Below are 22,263 nucleotides of genomic sequence, written 5' to 3' on the forward strand. Positions count from 1 at the left end.
GGCTTGAGAGTTTTTTTTGTTGCTGTCTTTCTATTTGTTCAAGTTGTAGTGATAATTCTTTGATTTTGGCCCTTTCTTCTTTTTGGATGTGTGCATTTATTGTTATAAATTGACCTTTAGACCTTTAAGCACTGCTTTTGCTGTGTCTTAAAGGTTTTGGTAGGAAGTATTTTCATTCTCCTTGGATTTTATGAATTTATTTATTCCACTCTTAATTTCTTCTGTAACCCAGTAGTTTTTGAGCAAGGTGTTATTCTGTTTCTATGTGTTCGATTTCTTTTCCCTGCTTTTTATCTTATTGATTTCTACTTTTATGGCTTTATGGTCAGAGAAGATGCTTTGTAATGTTTTGATGTTTTGGATTCTGCTAAGGCTTGCTTTATGACCTAATCTGTGGTCTATTCTGGAGAATGTTCCACGTGCATCAGAGAAGAAAGTGTACTTGGCTGCCGTTGGGTGGAGTGTTCCATATATGTCTACGAGGTCAAGTTGGTTGATTGTGGCATTTAGATCTTTTGTGTCTTTATTGAGCTTCTTTCTGGATGTTCTGTCCTTCACTGAAAGTGGTGTGCAGAAGTCTCCTACTATTATTGCGGAGCTATCTATCTCATTTTTCAATGCTGTTAGAGTTTGTTTTATGTATCTCGAAGTCCTGTTGGGTGCGTAAATATTTAATATGGTTATATCCTCCTGGTATATCATTATATAGTGTCCTTCCTTATCCTTTGTGGTGGATTTAAATTTAAAGTCTAATTTGTCAGAAATTAATATTGCTACCCCTGCTCTTTTTTGATTGTTGTTTGCTTGATATATTTTTTTCTATCCTTTGCGTTTTAGTTTGTATCTTTTAGTCTAAGGTGTGTCTCTTATAGACAGCATATAGACGGACTGTGTTCTTTTTTATCCATTGTGCCTCTCCCTGTCTCTTTTTTGGTGCATTCAATCCATTTACATTCAGCGTAATTATGGATAGGTATGACTTTAGTGCTGTCATTTTGATGTCTTTTTTTGTGTGGTTGACAGTTTTTTTCCCCAATAATATAGAATTTTTAATTCAAGCATTTTAACAAATGGAACACCAAAAAATATGATTTTTTTTTTTAAGCAAACTGGAGCTATTGTCAAAAAAAAAAAAAAAAGCTTAGAAACAGAATATTGAAATTTTTCTGTACTAAAGCAAGAGAAGAATGGAAATAAAGAGGTCTCATGTGGCATATGTTATGATTAAGATTGTGTGTCATCTTGACTGGCCCATGATTCTCAGTGGTTTGACGGTTATGTAATGGTGTAATTTGGCAGTTATGTAATGATGTAGTCATTCTCCATGATGTGATCTGATTTTGTAAGGGGAATTCCCTTAGGGCTGTGGCCTGCATTCAATATATATATGGATATTCTGGCAAAGCCTGTTTGCTTGCTCTGGATTCTGCATCTGGCATATCATCATCTGACCTCTGGTTCTTAGAAGTTGAAGCAGTGGCCTACTATATTACCTGCCAATTTGTTGGCCTCCACAGCCTGTAAGCCAGCAGCCTGCCATCTCACTTTCTGATCTTTGGTTTGTCAGCCCCTGCAGCAACATGAGTCATGAAAAGCCTCCAGCCTGACTCCTGACCCAAGGACTTGGGATTCACCAGCCTCTACAAACATGTGAGTCATTTCCTTGATATAAATCTTTCTCTCTCTCTCTGTCTATGTGTGTGTGTGTGTGTCTCACTGGTTTTGCTTCTCTAGAGAACATAGTCTAACACAGTGTACAATTTCATTTTTAAATTTTAAACTTATGCTTCAGAGTATCTTGACTTACGGGAATGCTCTTTTAATGTAGCTCCTGTTTTCAACTAGATATATCTACGTTCTGTGCTAGGATGCAACAAAATAGAGGTTTATCATTTTAAAAACAATTTTTGGGTAAAATTTTTTATCATTTCACCAATATAATGAAATCAGCCTATCAGTCAATAAATATTTCAAGATATTGTATGTAAATTAAATGGTTTCCATAACTAAAGAGGAGGCAATTAATAGAAGCAGGGAGAATGAATGACAATTATAATTCAGGCAATAGAGAGTGATGTTCTGAACTGGGGTAATGGAAATGTGCTGGAATTGAACAGATTTAACAGGTAAATTTCAAGAGATATTTAGTAGGTAAAATGCATAGATTTGAAGGTTAATTTATATGGAGGATAGGAAGAGGGAAGAGTTCAGCGTGAGGCCAAAATTTCTGCTTGAGTAACAGGGTGGAAGGTAGAGTCACTTGCTGAGATATAAATCTCAGGAAGAGAAAGAACAGGTGTTTAAGTGAAGGTTGATCAAGTTTTAGACATGTTGATTTTGAGATATTAATGGGTTATCCAAATGGAGGTGTTCGTCCAGTAAGCAGCTGGATCAATCAGGAGAAGAATCTGGGCTAAACATGGAAATTTTAGATTTATCTTTTGTCTGTCCTTATTTCTGTAACAAGATGATAAGCTCCTTGAGGGCACTTCAGATAATACCTTTGTTTCTCTGATTTTCTGTCATAAAAAAAAAAAAGGTATTGAGTCAATTCCAACTCATAGTGACCCTATAGGACAGAGTAGAACTGCCCCATACGATTTCCAAGGAGCGCCTGGTGGATGTGAACTGCCAACCTCTTGGTTAGCAGCTGTAGCTCTTAACCGATACACCACCAGCATTTTCCTTCTGTCATTAAGAATATTTAAATCGAGAATCTTTTATGTTCCAAACGCTGCACTAGTGTCAGGTCAGAAACAGAGATGAGTAAGGTACAGTCCTTGTACTTAAGAGAATTTACAATGTAGCAAAAGCGAAATCCTGGAGTCTGGCTGGCACAAATGGTTAGACGCTCAGCTACTAGCTGAAAGGTTGATGGTTCAGAATCACCCAGAGATGCCTCTGAAGACGGACCTGGCTATCTGCTTGCAAAGGAACACAGCCTTGAAAACCCTGTGGAGTAAGTAGTTCTACTCTGTACACATGGGGTCGAACTGACTCGATGGCAACTAGCAACAACAAAAGCAAAATAAAATTTAAAAATAAGTAAATAAATAAAAATAGAGATATAAGTGAAATGCTCTGAGGCATAGAGAAAAGTATTATTCCTTCCTGCTAAGGAGATCAGAGGACACTCATAAAAAGACTTCAGTATTTCTTTGTTGATTGAATGATGTAATCAGGTCATTGACATAATTTGTGGGGCCCAGTGTAACATGCAAATGTGGGGCCCCTTGTTCAAAAAAGTAGGAAAAAAGTGCTACTAATGGTGCATATAAACTTCTTCCTTTCTTCAATCAACTTGTCTTGGTGTTTTTTTATTTGCTGTTTAATGTTCTAAGTTAAGAAAAGTTAAAATTTTAAATTATCTGCATAAATTTTACTATTCGTCTGTAAATTGTACAATCTAGTTTAAAATGCAAATATCAGAGCATCTAACTTATGTAGAATCACCAAAATTATGCAACTGGGATTTCTTGGCTTATCCCCAGAGGGTGCCTAGAACTTCCTAGAAGAAACAAATATAAGCCCCAGATTTAGGAAGGTTGAAGGGAGGAAGAGAGAATCCTCCCAGCTGGCTGAGGGAGCACTCTTGGGCACAGGGATACTAGAAGGCAAGTATAGACCCTGGACCCATGTTTTGGGATACAGGGTGGTTTCTTCTTCCCACCAGCCACCGGGGACAGGGTCTAGGGAAGTCAGACTAGGCATGTCCCCTTCCAACAGGCCTACAACCCCAATCCATAGAGACCCCAAGAATCTTAAAACCTCCATGACAAAATTCAGAACCTGGATTAGGGATGGTGAAAGGCTTGCCCCTGCTAAAATGTAGCCTCTGGCCAGCCATGCACAAGACATTCCACAGTGCTATCACAGGAACATGAGAACAGTCTCTTCTACGTTTTGCCGCAAGATGCTCACTTGCCTGACTCCAACCTTGCCTGATCCCATGCTCATTCCTGCTGAGGATGGAGGGCAGTAGTTGACTTGGGCTGGACAGAGCTGACAGTGTGTTCAGTAGATAATCCATCCCAGGGAGGTGGCAGGATGCAGGACCACCCAGGCTTCAAGCTTCTGGCACATTCTACATTGTCCCATCAGAATTCCTTTACAAAATACAATTTCAAATATAAAATCATTAAGAATTTCAAGACAGTGACAACAGAGCATTATGGCCCAAGTAAGGGGCCTTCTGAGCATGGGGCCCTGAATGACTGCACTGGTTACACACCCATGAAGTCATCCCTGGATGTGATCAACGATTTGTGAGAACAAAACAGGTTCTTGGGTTTAGGGTTTTGTGCGTCTCAGGCTCTTGAACCTATATTACCTTTTTCAGAAAACCAGAAATATAATCTTCCTCACCTTGAAGCAGAAAATAAACTTGCCCAGGTCCATTTGGGGAAAAAGTCAAGTAAAAATTAGAAGCAGTTACTCTAAACTCTAAGTGACTGTCCCTTCCTCTGTCAAGTGAATCCGGCCCACTTCTTACTGAGATCAAAACTCCTGGCAGCACCTGAGGCCAGATGGGGACATGCCCCAGGAGAATTGAATCTATACTTTGGAATAGGTATGTGCTCAGACACACTTCTCTCTTTGTCATTTTCATTTTTTCTAGTAGGGATAAATACAGACAAATCAGAAACACATAAAAATATGTAATAAATGTAAAAGTCTAGGCCAAGCTTTTTATTTGGTACTGATTGCTCTTGGGTGGAGGCGGGAAAGAGGGCAGGGCAGGAAGGAGGAGGTGGCTTCATTTGGTTGTTGGAAAAGAAGCACCTCCGTTCTAAAATGACAGCTAGTTTTTATGCCTTGCATATCACATCACCTCCTTTAATTCTTCTAACAAATCTGCAAGATGGCCATTTCCATTTTTCAGACTGGGGAAAATAAGGCTCAGAATGATTAAGTAACTTGTCTCCCAGTTCAGATATGGCAGAACCAGAATTTTAACACAGGTCTGAGAACAAAGCTATGGTATTCCTTTTGAGACCAGGCTCTTGTCCTCATACAGCAAGTTTCTTCCTGGGTCTCAAGAAGACCATAAGTGACATGGTTTTTGGGGAGTCTAATCATCACCCAAAGAGGTGATGTTTGTCCAACAACTTTTTACTGGCCATTAGACTTACGTACATTTTCTAACAGAGTAGCAGGTAGAAGTTTTTTGTTTTGAACTTTCTGGTTTCCCAGTGGAGAAAGGAACTATTTTTAGTCTAGCTTCTCTCTCCCCCTGCCCCAGTTCCCTCATTAATCCTGGCATCCATAGTTGTATATTGAAGCCATGTGTAGAAGATGGAAGAGAAAGCAGGTAGGGCATTTTCTTTGCCTAGCCTGGTTAATTTTTCTCTCCCTAATTTTCAAAAAAAAAAAAATTTTTTTTTCTTTTTTTTTTTAATTTTCAAACATAGATGCTGGGCACACTGGAGTGTGAGGGAAAGCTCTTTTATTTCTGGGCTCAGTCCCTGAAACTCTAAGGTAGATGGAATTTGGCCATTTTTGAGTCTCTGGCCTCTTGAGAGTGCTGGTGTCATCATTAAGTAATGATTTGAGAAGAACATCAACTTTGAGGAAATGCACTTTCTTATCTCTTTCTTCATCCTTCAGCCTCGTCCCCAAAACCCTTCTGCTTTGACCCCATTTCCAGTAGTAGTAGTGCTCTCTTGAGTCATTCTTTCTGTTTCCAGATGGCTCACATTAACAGTGACTCAGAGAAGCTGAACACCCTCTTTTCTCTGAAAGATCTCATGGGTAGATTCGGCGAGCAGCTTTTGGATATCTTTCTGTTCTTCCGGTGTAGGTTGTCATTCTGTGCAGCCCTGGGGTTTTCCCTTTTCTAAAATTCTGGTTATGAATGGCTATCACGAAAGCAAGTGACTCACCTCCGTTTAATTAATATTCTAAGGGGTAGGCGAGGCTCTCTGACATCACCAGCTGCTACGTGTGTACCAGGCAGTCACTCACCCACCTGCACCCACACTCTTTGCTTTTGTCATTCAGAGCCTAAAGTGCTGAACAGAACCGGATCCCAGGTATCATAACGTCATGGTGTGATGTTTTCCACTGACACTTTGAGAGAGTCACAGAGAAGTCCACAGCCCTAGGAGGGTTTCATTCACCATCCTGAGGCGGGTTGTTAGATCTGAGGCTATTGTCTTTCCCTTCCGCTCACCCTTTCTTGCTGACCTAGACCCCTTGGCCAGGGAATGGAAAAATAATGGGCAGGGTATCTTTTCCCTTTCAATAATGGAGCCAGGACATTATCACAGGACTGTGCTGACAGGCCTGGATGGGGCTAATATGTATGTGGCTTCCTAGAAACTATGCTGTAAATTGGACAGCTGGGTACAAGGCTGACGTACTGGGCCTCTGACTGTACTGATTGGTCAGACCAAGATTCTATTGCTCTGATTATATAACATAATTCCTCCACATCTGTGTTCCTTCCTGTCTGGTGGTTTAAGGGAACAGGCTCTGGAACCACTAATTAGCTCTGTGACCTTGAGAACATTATTTAAATTCTGTGTCTCAGTTTGTCAATTATAAAATAGAAGTAATATTCATACCTCCATTAAATGGCAGTTAGTTAGGTTTGCATGAGTTAATACATGTGAGATACTTAGATCAGTATTTGGCCTGTACTGAAATTCTTTATAAGTTACTGAGCATCTAGTTTGGAAACTTCCTAAGCTGCAAACACTTAAATAATATCATAGCCTACCTGAAACTGAAAGTAGAATCTTTAGAAAGTTCTGTGCCTTGACCTGAAAAGATTAGAACTAGCACTAGTCATCAATGCCATCACTCACTATCCATAAGCACCTGAGTACTCCTTGAATATAACTTTCTCTACCTGCAATTGAATTGTTGCTTTTGAACTGTGGTGTTGGAGACAAATATTGCATATACTGTAGACTGCCAAAAAAAGAATAAATCAGTCTTAGAAGAAATACAACCAAAATGTTCCTTAGAAGAAAAGATGGCGGAACCGACTTGCTTACTTTGGATATATCATTAGGAAAGACCGCTAGAAAGGACATCATGTTTGGTAAAGGAGAGGGGTCAGCAAAAATGAGGACAACCCTCAATGAAATGGATTGACACAATAGCTGCAGCAATGGACTCAAATATAGCAATGATCATGAAGATGGTACAAGACTGGACAACAGTTCATTCTGGTAGACATAAGGTCACCATGAGCCGGAGTCACCTTGACTGCAGCTAACAACAACCTGCAGTTGTATTTAAAAAGGAGCCTATAGTAGGTGAGTATGTGTCATATTTATCCTTCTTTCCAACTCTCTTTGTGGTTCCCCCACAAAGCCTGGAATATTGTAGATGCTCAATTGAGTTAACGTTGAGGGCTGTCTAGGACCTCCATTTTGAATCGTTACCATGAAAATGTTACTTTTGCTTTGCCGTGCATGAGCGACTGATTTGTGACATCCGTTATATATATAATATATATATGTATGTGTATTACCTCCAGTGTCTAGAACAGTGTCTGCCACATGGTCTGTGTTCAATAAATGTTTGTTGAAGGTATGAATAAATGAAAAAATATTGGAGGAGCTTCAATTTGGTAATGTGTTTGGAAGGCAGCACTCAAGGATTGACTTTTCTTAGTTTATCTTTGCAGAGCTACTGCATTTTCAATTTAGGTTTTATGAGTTATTTTTGGAGTAGCCTTGAGGGGCATTGATGGAAATTGTAATATTTTTTGAGTGCACTCTCCATTGAAGTTGCTTTTTGGCATGATCCCTGATTTCAGGATTTAGAAAACATGAATGTAACTGGAAACTTCCACTAGAAGGCAAAGGAAAGAATTAGAGAGAGCTTTATGTGGACTCAAGGAATAGCCTTTGCAGTATCTATTATGAGGACATCACTGAAGACGTTGTTCACAAGATCAAAGTGTGTTCTTTGTGAAATCTTAGGAAAGAAGTTTTTTTCTTTTCCTGGTAAAGTTTAGGATCCATAAATAAACTCTGAAGAGTAGGCAGGATATTTTTTATGTCCATTTGCCTGAGGAGGAAACTGAAACTTAAGAGACAGCATTTTTAGACAGTATTTTCCTCTCCACTCTACTGTGCTGCCACCCCTGCCCTCCCTAAATATGAAAGATTCCATCAGAGCCAAAAGCAGAGACTCTGACTTATTTGCTGATGTATTGCCCTGTAGCTACAATAGTGCCTGGCACATAGTAGCTGCTCAATAAATATTTGTTGAATTAACGAAGACCTAGATTCCTATAGTATATGAGAGGAAAAACGAGGACTTTGTTATCTTTTTAAAACTTTGTTTAGTGAACTTTATAACGAAGTACAACATTACAGGGAAGTGCACATGTCGTTAGTACATAGCTCAGTGAGTTTTATGGAGGGAACACACCCATGTAACCAGCTTCCAGGTAAAGAAACAGAGCATTTCCAGCCCTTTGGAAGCTGCCCTGCCTGATGCCAGTGACTCTGCCAGTTACCCACCACCCCCCCCATCTTCCCTATAAAGAGTAAGAACTACTCTGAATTCTTAATGCCATGGATTCATTGTGCCTATTTTTGAAATTCACATAGATTAAATAAAACTGTATATATTTGCGTCTGGCTTTTTTCGTTCAACATTTTGTATGTGAGGTTCATCCATGTTGAGCAAAGTTGTAATTGAGTTTTGTTAACTTTTGAAACTTTTAAACACATTTTAGTTTGAAATTAATCTTTTTTTTAGGTGAAATTCAAGATTTAAAGGATAATAACCTTCAATATCTACTGTTTATCAAGCACTTACGTGACAGACACAATGCTAAGAACTGACATACTTTATCTCAATTGATCCCCTCAACAGTTTACTGGAGTGTGGGTATCATAACACCCATTTTATTGATAAATAAACATGCAGAAGTTAAGTAGCTTGCTGGTAAACAAACAAGTTTATAATTGATGAAACCCTCATTTGAACCCAGGTCCCTCAATCAACCAGGCCTGTTCTTCTAGTCACCATTACTCTAATTTCTGTCTCCCATAAAAAAGTAACCACTGAGTTGACAACTCATGGTGACCCCATGGGTGTCAAAGTAGAACTCTGCTCTGTAGAAGTTTTTTTTTTTTAATTAATATTTTATTGTATATAAAGTGAAAGTGTACATAGCAAATTAGGTTCTCATTTAACAATTTCTACACAAATTATTTGGTAATATTGGTTACATTGTTCACAATGTATCATTATTCTAATTCATTCTATTCTGGTTGTACCATTACCAGTACTCTAGTTTTCCTGCTCCCTTACCTTCTCTTCTTCACTTTGGAGTAATTTTTGTCCATTTGGTATCCTATAGATGATTTTTCTTTAAGAAGCTCATGACTTATGGGTGATAGTCTTTATTTTATGAGCTAACCTGTTATTTAGCTAAAGATGACCTCGAGGGATAATTGTAGTCTAAGGTTTAAATCATATCTCAGGGCAGTCCTCTAGTCTCAACCAGTCCAGTAAGCCTAGACTTTTTAAGAATTTGAATTCTGCACATTTCTGTCTCATTCTATAAGGATCCATCTATTGGGGCCCAGATCAGAATGATGGGTAGTGGTAGTCAGGCACCATCTAGTTCTTTAGGTCTCAGGGTGGATGAGGCCATGCTTTGTGTAGACTGTTAATGCTGCAGATTACTTTGTTCTCTGCGTCTTTGGTTTCCTTCTTTCTCTTTTGTTCCAGATGAATGAACACGAACAGTTGTGTCCTAGGTGGCAATTCATAAGCTTTTAAGACCCCAAACACTACTCACCACATTGGGATGTCAAACCTGTACTTTATAAACTGTATTATGCCACTGGAAACCCTGGCGGCAAAGTGGTTAAGCGCTACGGCTGCTAACCAAAGGGTCGGCAGTTCAAATCTGCCAGGCGCTCCTTGGAAACTCTACGGGGAAGTTCTACTCTGTCCTATAGGGTCGCTATGAGTCGGAATCGACTCAGTGGCACTGGGTTTTTTATTATGCCACTTACTCAAGTTGTCCTGCGAGACTATGGCCCTACATCTTCAAACCCAGAAAATCAATCTCATGAGGTGATTGTTTATGTCTAAGAAGTATCTATACCTGTGTCCTCTATGTGGTTTATTATGTATACAAATACACATGTATGCATATGCATACCTCTGTATACCAATGCCTATAGATACTTCCGTCTGTGCACATGTATACACCCACATATTTATACTCATATGCCTATATACATATTTGTATAACCACATATGTATTTTTTGGTTGTTGGTATTGTTGCAAAATTATGTTTTCATATCCTTTACCAAAGACATCCTTTTCTCTTGTGCACTTCTTAGTGACATTATTTACCTTGGTCAAGATGTGTACACTTCACCCACATTTGCTGCTACCTTTCCCATCACCAAAAATAACAAGTGTCTACTATCTCAATAGCCCTTCCACCTCCCCCTCTCATACCCATCCCTGGTAACCACCAATGAGCATTGGTCCCTTTATGTATATCCATTCTGTCCATAGAGTTTTCAGTAGCTAAATTTTATTAGAAGTAGACTGTTAGGCCTTTCTTCCGAGGCACCTCTGGGTGGACTCAATCTCTAATTTGGTTAGCAGTCAAGTGCCTTAGCCTTTTGCATTTAAGAAACTATTTTAAATGAATATGCATTTAGGTAAAAGTAGGTGAGGAGTCCCTGGATGGTGTAAACGGTTAAGCAGTGGACTGCTAACCTAAAGCTTGGCAGTTTGAACACACACGGAGATACCTCAGAAGACAGCCCTGGTGATCTGCTTCCTAAAGGTCACAGCCTTAAAACCCCTATGGAAAGCCTGTGAGCGGCCATCGAAAATACTCCACTGGCCTCAACCCTTAGGGAGCAAGAGAGAATGAAGAAAACTAAAGACGCAAAGGAAAGATTAGTCCAAAGGACTATTGGACCACAACTAGCATGGCCTCCACCAGACTGAGTCCAGTGCAGCTAGATGGTGCCCAGCTACCACCACTGACTGCTCTGACAGGGATCACGATAGAGGGTCCCAGACAGAGCTAGAGAAAAACGTAGAACAAAATTCTAACTTACAAAAGAAGACCAGACTTACTGGCCTGTCAGAGACTGGAGAAACCAGGAGAGTATGGCCCCTGGATATCTTTTTAGCTGAGTAATGAAGTCACTCCTGAGGTTCACCCTTCGGGCAAAGATTACCCAACCATCTAGTGCCGTCGAGTCGGTTCCCACTTATAGCGACCCTATAGGACAGAGTAGAACTGCCCCCATGGAGTTTCCAAGGAACGCCTGGTATAGCAAAGATTAGACAGGCCCATAAAACAAAACGAGACTAAAGGGGCACACCAGCCCAGGGGCAAGGACTAGAAGGCAGAAGGGGACAGGAAAGCTAGTAATAGGGAACCCAAGGTCGAGAAGGGAGAGTGTTGACATGTCGAGGGGTTGTTAACCAATGTCACAAAACAATATGTGTACTGTTTAATGAGAAGCTAGTTATGTAAACCTTCATCTAAAGTACAATTAAAAAAAAAAAAACTTTTGATGAAGACTGTACACTTTCAAGTCTGAACAACTGCAGAGCATGGCTAAGAATTCTCTGCCATCAGACTATTGGTCATGGAATGAGGAAGGGGCTGCTCTGATATGAGCTGGTGAGGTAGGCCTCAGACATGGTAGATTCCTGAGATCACAGGGGTGGAGGCTCAGAATTTCAGAACTAGGAAACACCAAAAGAAGGAACCCAGACCAGAGAAGGTTCTCTTAGCCACTTCTGGGTAACAGTCTACTCATTGTTCCAGGGGAAGAAATACCCAGATTGGGGAATCAACCGACATCTACATCTCGGAGTGAGCAGAGCAGGTTGCAGCAAGAATCCTCCCACTGTGTTCTGGCAAGGAAGGAAGACCAGTGAGATTTCATCACCAGAGAGACTCTGTTCTTTCTCTGCTTTAAAGCTAAAGCACTAAGTTAAACATGAGAATATTTGTGGGAAGCCAAGCAAATTTGTGCTTTGTTGACTTTGGTATTGGTGACTAAGCTCTCACTTGGTGTGATGCTCTCTTCCCATCTTCAGTGTGAACAAAATACTTGGAAAAGATTCTTGGGAAGTTGCAGTCGTGGTGGGAAGGTCACTGGGCCAGGCTATCATTCAGGGTGGGTTCAAGTTCCACAATAACTGACTCGCCGTGGCCATGAGTTTAAATTTTCCTTTATTCACATTTTACTTACTCGAATGGATTGTAATGTCCTTGAAGGCAGGAAGTGTCCCTGGCACGTTATAGGTACTTACTGTATATAGCAAAATACAGAATGGGTCGTTAAATCTGAGTGAATTACAAGGAAAAAAAAAATCCTGTGGAGCACAGTTCTACTCTACACACATGGAATTGACTCCATGGCAACTAACAACAACAACAGTAAGGGGGGGCATGTAGGGCTGGTACTAATTTAGAGATGGCTCTCTATTAGCTTTTTTAGTTCTTTGCACCAAGTGATAGGCCGGTTTCCTAGGGCCTCTTTCCTGTCTTAAACTGTGCATGTGGTTTGTCCAAAAGAAGAGGAGGAGCTGGGCCTGGCCCCGTGGCCTCTGCATTACAGATTTGGGCCTCAGGATCAAGTCAGGAAGGATGGTCTCTGGCCACGTCCTGTTTCTGTGGGCCCCAACAGTCATGGGTCAGTAGGCCCAGCTAGAGGTCAACTCCACACCAGCTGTTCTCAATTTCTTTTTAGGAAGTGGTGACCTTGGTTTGAATCAACCCTAATTGAGAACTGGATTCCTCTGTTGGGTGGTAAGTGTATTTGTGAAACTTTTCTCTAGAGGCAAATCTCCTATCCTGGGACTTACAGTGTTTAATTCCAAGCTGTTTTTAACACACTCTTCAGAAAGATGAATATTTTTTTCTTATTTGGTTTTCCTTGGGCCAATATGTGGCCTTCTCCCATTTCTATGCGCTTGATACATTGCAGGCTCACTTTGACTCTGACTTTTGTATCCATTTGGAGATTATCAGTGAGCAAGGAGAGAGACACCCACTTGGCACCAGCAAAGGGCTGTATTCACTGTATTATCTCCCAAATGACCTGTCCTTTTGTGAGGCAGGATGTACCCTATTTGTCCTTTCTCCTTTTACCTTTAATTTTTATTTAAAAAATGCCTTATTTGCTAATTTTATACATTTTGCCCACATTTAACTCTTGGTTTAGATCTTTCATTTCCTCAGCTCAGAGGAAAAGAAAAAACGTTCCCCCTGTCTTCCAGTCCCCTGCCTTTTATTTCAAGCCATAACCATTTGGAGAAAGCTCTTGTTATAACATCATCAGCTTCATGTCAGTTAAAACACTTTTCCTTCCTTTCCTTTGTCTCTCTGTTCCCTTTAAAGATATATTATGCCCTCTGGATGGAAGGAATACAGAGGGTCAGTATACCCAAAAAAGAATTGCTTAATGTTCAGCCATTTCAGGAGATAGTGTATGATCAGGAACCGATGGTACTGAAGGAAGAAGTCTAAGCCGCACTGAAGGTGTTGATGAAAAACAAGCCTCCAGGAATTGACAAAATATCAATTGAGATGCCTCAACAAATGGATGTGGAGCTGGAAGTGCTCACTTATCTATGCCAAGAAATTTGGAAGACAGCTACCTGGCCACCAGTTGGAAGAGATCCATATTTATGCCTATTCCCAAGAAAGGTGGTCCAACCAAGTATGAAAATTATTGAACAATATCATTAGTATCAAATGCAAGTAAAATTTTGCTGAAGATCATTCAAAAGCAGCTGCAGCAGTACATGAGCAGGAAGCTAACAGAAATTCAAGCTGGATTCAGAAAAGGCTGTGGAACCAGGAATATCACTGCTGATGTCAGATCAGATGGATCCTGGCTAAAAGCAGTGAATACCAGAAAGATGTTTACCTGTGTTTTATTGACTCAGCAAAGGCATTTGACTGTGAATCATAACAAATTATGGATAATATTGCAAAGAAGAGGTATTTCAGAACACTTTATTGTGCTCATGAAGACCCTGTACATAGATCAAGAGGCAGTCATTCGAATAGAATGAGGGGATACTACGTGGTTTAAAGTCAAGAAAGGTGTGTGTCAGGGTTGTATCCTTTCACCATACCTATTCAGTCTGAATGCTGAGCAAATAATCCGAGAAGTTGGACTATATGAAGAAGAACGGGGCATCAGGAATGAAGGAAGACTCATTAACAACCTGCGTTATGCAGATAACACAACTTTGCTTGCCGAAAGCAAAGAGGACTTGAAGCACTTACTGATGAAGATCAAAGACCACAGCCTTCAGTATGGATTACGCCTCAACATGAAGAAAACAAAAATCCTCACAACTGGGCCAGTAAGCAATATCATGATAAATGGAGAAAAGATTGAAGTTGTCAAGGATTTCATCTTACTTGGATCTGTAATTAACACTCATGGAAGGAGCAGTCAGGAAATAAAAAGACGCATTGCATTGGGCAAATTGGCTGCAAAAGACCTCTTAAAGTGTTGAAAAGCAAAAATGTCACCTTGAAGACTAAGGTGCATCTGACCCAAGCCAAGGTGTTTTCGGTCACCTCCTATGCATATGAAAACTGGACAATGAATAAGGAAGACCGAAGAATTGATGCCTTTGAATTGTGGTGTTGGAGAAGAATATTGACTATACCATGGACTGCCAAAAGAATGAACAAATCTGTCTTGGAAGAAGTGCAACTGGAATGCTCCCTGGAAGCAAGGATCGTGAGACTGTGTCTCACATACTTTGAACATGTTGTGAGATGAGATCAATCCCTGGAGAGGGACATCATGCTTGGTAAAGTAGAGAGTCAGCAAAAAAGAGGAAGACCCTCAATGAGATGGATTGACATAGTGGCTACAACAATGGGCTTAAGCATAATGATTGTGAGGATGGCTCAGGACCCGGCAGTGTTTTCCTTCTGTTGTACATAGGGTTGCTATGAGTCAGAATTGACTGGACAGCACCTAACAACAACAATAACAATGCCCTCCAGGGTTTTATGATTGTAGCCTTTGCTTAATTGCCTCTGCAGGTCAGATTCTCTCTTAAAAAGACAACTTTCTTCTGACTCTCCTTTTTCTGTTACACTTCCTCTTGTCTGAAAGGATAACTTTAAAGTGGTAACTACAAATTCATATTCCCTGCAGCCTCCAGTTGGAAACCCTGATAGTGTAGTGGTTAAGAGCCATGGCTGCTAACCAAAAGGTCGGTAGTTCGAATCCACCAGGCACTCCTTGGAAACCTTATGGGGGCAGTTCTACTCTGTCCTATATGGTCGCTATGAGTCAGAATCGACTTGACACAACAGGCAGCCTCATGTTAAATTATCTGGAAGGGACAAAGAAAAAGGCTACATTTATGGAGGGCTTATTTTGGCACAGTGATGAAGCACTCGACTGCTAACCCAAAGGTTGGCCATTTGAACCCATCAGTGGTTCCATAGGAGAAAGATGCGGCAGTCTGCGTCCATAATGATTATGGCCTTGAAAACACTATCGGGTGGTTCTACTCTGTCCTGTGCAGTTGTTATGAGTCAAAATCGACTTGATGGCAACAGATTTGTTTTTTTTGTATTTGTGCCATGCATCTTGCTAGGCACATTCTCAGTGTAATCCATGTAATCCTCACCACCACCTTTGTGAGGGAGGTGCTACTCTTCCATTTGGTATAGATGAAAAAAACTGCTATAAAGCTTATGTAACTCACCAAGGGGCACCCACCCAAAACCCACTGCCATCGAGTTGATTCCGACTCATAGCGACCCTATAAGACAGAGTAGACCTGCCCTGTGGAGTTTCCAAGGAGTGCCTGATGGATTCGAACTGCCAACCGTAGCACTTAATCACTACGCTACCAGGGTTTCCCCAAGGGACACAGCTGGTAAAAATTGAGCTGGGATTCAAACTTGGGTTTATTTAAAGGCAATTTTTTTTTTATACCCCATTGCCTCTGAGTCCTTTTGCTAATTATAAAAAAATATTGTTCAGAGGAGAGGGGTCCCATCCTACGATTTGTTAGAGGGAGTTTCTCCTAAAATATGGGGCTTATCAGGCAGCGGAAACCCTGGTGGCGTACTGGTTAAGAGTTTGACTTCTAACCACAAGGTCTGCAGTTTGAATCCCCCAGGCATGTCTTGGAAAACCTATGGGGCATTTCTACTCTGTCCTATAGGGTCTTTATGAGTTGGAATCGACTCGATGGCAACAGGTATCAGACAGTATTTCTCTGTCCATTGCCTATCCTCCATAGCTCAAAAACAAAACAAAACATTGCTGTTGAGTTGATTCTGACTCATAGCTACCCTATAGGACTGAGTAGAACTGCTCCACAGGGTTTCCAAGGAGCAGCTGGTGGACTCAGACTTCCAACCTTTTGTTCAGCAGCCAAGCCCTTAACCACTACGCCTCAAAGTCTAGTTCATATCTCACTTCTTCCTCAAAGCCTTCCCTGGAACCAGCCCTTCCCTGTGCAGTCCTCTTCATATGAATACCTGTGAGGCTTGTTTAGTCACTTAGTTGGCACCTACTAATGGGCATGCTCTTATTTTGGTCTTCATACCGAAGCCCATCCCCATCTCTGCGTCATAAACCTCTTAAGGATGGCAGTTTTTTCATGTGTGTTGTTTTCTCTTTCAGACTGCCCTGAACTTAGATTGGCCCCGAGTTAACATATTTTGATGAACTGAGCAGATCAAATCTCCGGATTATTTTGTAGTTTCTAGTTATTCTTTTTTGTTTTGGATTTTGTTCATCCCTGTCCCCCCGCCCCCTGTATTCAAGGACTTACTCTTGAGTTTCCCCTTCCTCTCTTCTCACAAAAGCTTTTGTGTCTTTCCAGGCTGCTTAAGTGTCACCTGCTTCAGTCTCTGGTGATGTCTCCCTTCTTTGACCTCCTGTATCTCTTAAGAGCAGCAGCCTTCACTGGGCTCTAAGCCTACGCAGTCCTGTATCAATAAACATCCATTCATAATTCATTCTTTCAGGACAATATGATGCATTATTTGAACTCCTCTTTCATGCCACGTACTAGGTTAGATAGTGGTGGGCAGGGAAGGGGAGAGTAAAACCAAGGCACAGAGAGACCCTAGTGCCTGCTTTTGAGAGCTACGCAAGCCGTTGCCATAGCCTGATGAATGGCAAGAAAGGGGAGATAGGGAAATACAACCCAAATTTGAGGAGTTAGTGAAAGTTTCCATAAGGAGTTTCCCCGGTAGAGGAACTAAAAAGACTTAACAACAACAACAACCCATTGCCTTCAAGTCAATCTTGACTCACAGTGACCCTATAAGACACAGTAGGACTTTCCAAGGAGCAGCTGATGGATTCGAACACCTTTGGTTAGCAGCTGAGCTCTTAACCACTACACCACCAGGGCCCCAAAAGAGAGTACATGCCCAATATGGGGCTCAAACCCATGGGTTCAAGAGTCTCATGCTCTACCTACTGAGGTAGCTGGGCAACAGCTGCAGCCCTATAAAAAACCTGTTGCCATCGAGTTGATGCTGACTCACAGTGACCATATAGGACAGAGTAGAACTGCTCTGTAGGGTTTCCAGGGAGCAGCTGGTGGATTCAAACTGCCAGCCTTTTTGGTAGCAACCGACTGCTTAACCACTGTGCCACCAGGGCATCAAAGAGGATTTTGGCTCTGGCCAGATCTTTTGTTGCTCCTCGACTGCACACACTTAGACCTATTTTACACTTAGTAATAATAAAGAGAATTACTAGAGTGTAAAATGGGACTAAGTGTGTGCTGTGGAGGAGCGACAAAAGATGTGGCCAGAGCCCAAATCAGGGCCCATAATAAAGGGCCTTGTAACCTTGGCAAGGAGGTTAAACTTGATCCTCAAGGCAGTGAGAAGCACAGAGGGGATTTGGATATGCGTATAGGGTCACTATGAGTCAGAATGGACTTGACAGCAATGGGTTTAGTTTTTTTTTTTTTTTTTTTATGGACACTGTCTAAGCCCTGTCACCCTGACTGTGTGCTAGAGTCTTTGAAGGCAGACATCATGCTGTATCTTTTCTGAAACTACAGTGCCTTGCTTTGTTAATGATAATGACAAGATGGAGGCAGGGCCAATTTCCTGGCTTTCCTCCTAACGGCCCCATTACCTGAAATAGAATTGAAGAGGGGGAAAGTGGTGTCAAGCTATGCTTTTGAGTGCTTACTCTGTTCCTGGCATTATGTAACACACTATTTTATGTAAATAATTTAATATCCATAACAACATAGCAGTTGATGTGTTATTCTTCATTTTTCAGATGTGTAAACAAAGCTTAAAGAGGTCAGATGATTTGATAAATAACAATATCTAATAATAATTATTAGGTGGCGCAGTGCTTAAGAGCTGTGGCTGCTAACCAGAAGGTTGGCAGTTCAAATCCACCAGCTGCTCCTTGGAAACTCTACAGAGCAGTTCTACTCTGTCCTATAGGGACGCTATGAGTCGGAATCGACTGAACGGCAACAGGTTTGATTTTTTTGGTTTTAATAATAATTATTAAGTAAACCAGTCACTGTGATTGAAGTGGCCAAGAAAAACCATATTACAGTTTACCCTTAATTCTCAACTGAAACTCACTTCATAGGCCTTTATTAAAAAATGTATTTAATATTCTATTCCCTCTCACTTGTTTATTACCTTTTTTTATGCAAACAACACATGCCTTCTATGTTTGTTTGCCAACCGTGATGTATTTTCATGAGCACACTATGCTAATTTTTTTACAGGAACATGTAAAAAAAATTGGCATAGTGGCGCTTATGAAAATACCTCTCGGAGGGAGGGAGTGGTTGGCAGACAAATGTAGAAGGTACACATTATTTGAGTAAAAATACAGTGTAGCTTCCTAAGATTTACAGTGGTGGTGTATGCAAAAATGAAGCAGAAATAAAACTGGTTGCCATTGAGTTGGTTACGACTCATGGTGACCCCATGTGTGTTAAAGTAGAACTGATCTCCATAGGGTTTTCAAGAGCTAATTTTTCTGAAGTTAATCGCCAGGCCTTTCTTCTGAGGTGCCTCTGAGTGAACTTGAACCACTAACCATTAGGTTAGCAGCCAGGCACATTAACCATTTGTACCATCCAGAGACTCCAAAATAGGAATAAACTTCTGTAAAGCTTACCCTTATTCAAGTTCTACAATAACTGGGACTAGATTGCACTGCGCCTTTGTATCATATATGATGATAATGCTTCCTAAGGAAACAATAGCATGTACGCATTTGAGGTAAGAGAGAGATTTACATATTTTTTTATCTTAAAATGATTTTTTAGCATTTGAGACCTGAGCTAAAACTGTATAAAGTTATTATAAGTATAAATGAGCCCTTATGTATGAAAGACCTACCAGCATCTCTGTTTAAGGAAAAATAAACCACTTTAGTAAGAATTGGGGTGCATATTTGATAGTAATAAAATGACATTTATTTGATGCAGAAGTTGATTTTAGCAAATCAGTGGGGTTTTCTATGGCATACAGCTGTGATTCAGGAGAAGTCTTGGAGGAAATGGAGGAAGATCTGGGCTCTGCCCCTCATTGCCTTATTCCTTGGCCAAAGTGCTTGAGTCTTTAGGCTCAATTTCCTCATCAGTCCTCTTATTTAAATCTCTTGCCTACTCAAGGTTCCTGGGTGGTGCAGATGGTTTGCTCTTGACTACTGATCTAAAGGTTGGTGGCCCGAACCCGCCCTGGTGGCACTGCAGAAGAAAGGCGTGGTGAGCTGCTTCCCTAAAGATTATAGCCAAGAAAACCCTGTGGATCTACAGTGTAACACACCAGGTCGCCATGAGTCAGAATCTGCTTGATGGCAATGGGTTTGGTTTTTGGTTTTCTTGCGTACTTAAGTACAGAAATTCTGGAAATTCTTCCTCATTCTTTCTCATGCATCATCAATTTTCTTCTCTATGAATCATTCCCATCTGCATACAAATATGCTTCAGTATATCCATCTTAAAAAGTCCCTTCGTTTATTCTACTTTCCTCTCCAGATATCTCCTCATTTCTTTTCTCCTCCCTTTGTTATAACAAAATTCCTTGAAAAAACCACCTATGTTGACTTAAGTTTCTCTTCTCCAATTCTCAAATTCCATTCAGTTAGTCTTTCGCCCCTGTCATGGATTGAATTGTGTTCCCCAAAAATATGTGTCAGCTTGGTTAGGCCATGAGTCCCAGTATTGTGTAGTTGTCCTCCATTTTGTGATTGATTTGATTTTCTTGTAAATCCTATCACTATGATGTTAATGAGATAGATTAGCAGCAGTTATGTTGATGAGATCTACAGAATTAAATTGTTTTAAGTCAATCTCTTCTGAGATAATAAAAGAGAGAAGCAAGCAGAGTATGTCTTTTGTTCCCGTGTGGAGAAGCTCCTAGACCAAGGGAAGACTGACGACAAGGACCTTCCTCCAGAGCCGACAGAGAGAGAAAGCCTTCCCCTGGAGCTGGCACCCTGAATTCAGACTTCTAGCCTAATAGACTGTGAGAGAATAAACTTTTCTTTGTTGACACCATCCACCTGTAGTATTTCTGTTACAGCAGCACTATTTAACCAAGGCGGCCCCCGCCATTCTATCAAAAGGAGCCTTGACGGCACAAATGTTTTAAGGGCTAGGCTGCTAACCAAAAGGTTGGCAGTTCAAACCCATCCATTGGCTCTTCTGGAGAAAGACCTGGCAGTTTTCCATGAAGATTACAACTAAGAAGACCCTCTGGGCAGTTCTATCTACTCTGTCACATGAAGTGGGCTATGAGTCAGGCTTGACTCGAAGGCACATAACAACAACAACATTCCATCAAAACAGCTTCTGTGTCAGCAGTGACCTCCATGTTTCTAAATCTAATTGTCCATTCTCAGGCCTCATCTTGACCTCTCAGAACATTTGACACATTTGAGCATGACTTTCTTAAAGCTTTTTCTTCGCTTGGTTTCTAGGACATTTCTCTCTGTCCATGCCCGGCCGCTGTCGTTGTGGCTTTCTTTTCTGTTTCTCAAACTATGACACTGGAATGGTCTAAGGCTCAGTCCTTGGGCATCTCTTCTATCTAAACTTCTACTTAGGTGATTTTTATATAGTCATGTGACTACACTATGCAAGAAATAAGAGCAAGTGCTCAGTGAATATGCCAATAAATCCTTACTTCAGTGAATTTAAATGATCTGAATTCATTCTTGTGTTGGGAGGGCAGATATGGGGTGTCTTTATGTAACTACTATTTCACTGAACACCTTAGTAGAAATCTCATTTCAGTTTGAATTAAGAATTGATTAGACAGTTAAATGTCAAAGTGAAATAGAGAAATTCCTTTTGAAACAATCTAAAAGGAAACACCCAAAGAAAGCATAGCCATCAAGTGTATATGCAAAGAAGAGAATGGCTCCTTTAAAGACTGGATGCTGGACTAGACAACCAGAGAAATTTTTAAGAAATTATCTGGTAAGAGAGAGGGTGGGCTAGAATATATGGGAACAAACTACTTTGTTCTTTTGAAACTGATCAGTTCTGGTAAAACCGAAATTGTCTGTCACTGCAGTTAATTTTCTTTTCAGTGTGTTCTTGCTACTCTGACAACAACCTGAGGCTGAAATTGTATTTCTCAGGAGGGAGGGAGGCAGAGAGAGAGCTCTCAACTCTGCTACCTGAGAAGCCCAGGGATTGAAGTTAGTGAGCAAATGCCTTCATGTGACAAGTGTCCTCCTTTTACCTTGATCTTGGAGAGAAAATGTGCTCCCTCAACTTTCCTTTTTTTTCCGGGAGACTCCGCTCCAGATGGCCATTAAACCAACAAAACCAGTTTGAAATTCTTAGCAGTTTGAGGAGTAGGTAGGTGGTTGCCTTGATGAATAACGGCTTTTCTCACTGATCTTGTTTCCCGCAGCTGATGAAGTGCAGAGCAGGGGAATTAGGCAGGAGTCACAGCAAAGCTAGAATTACATTAGTTTGTTTTGTTTTTTAACTGTAAACTGACTGAAGAGACAGAGGGAAGGAGCAAGTGGTGCTATGTGACTGGGAGACTATGTGCATGCATGCCTGCATGAAGGGGTTCATTCTTGGCAGTTATTTCCAGGGGAAGCAAGGGGTCAATAAGGCTTTGTGAATGTTGGCTCAGTTGTCATTTGCAGTGTCCCACCCTCCCATTGAAGTCCACCTGAACGCTCACAAGCAGCAGGCCTGCCTGCACCTTCATTTACAGCTGGCAAGAATCACCAGCCTCATTCAGGGTGAGGCTCTAGCAGTAAAAACTT

The sequence above is a fragment of the Elephas maximus genome, chromosome 5 (assembly GCF_024166365.1).
Source record: "Elephas maximus indicus isolate mEleMax1 chromosome 5, mEleMax1 primary haplotype, whole genome shotgun sequence".
NCBI lineage: Eukaryota > Metazoa > Chordata > Mammalia > Proboscidea > Elephantidae > Elephas > Elephas maximus.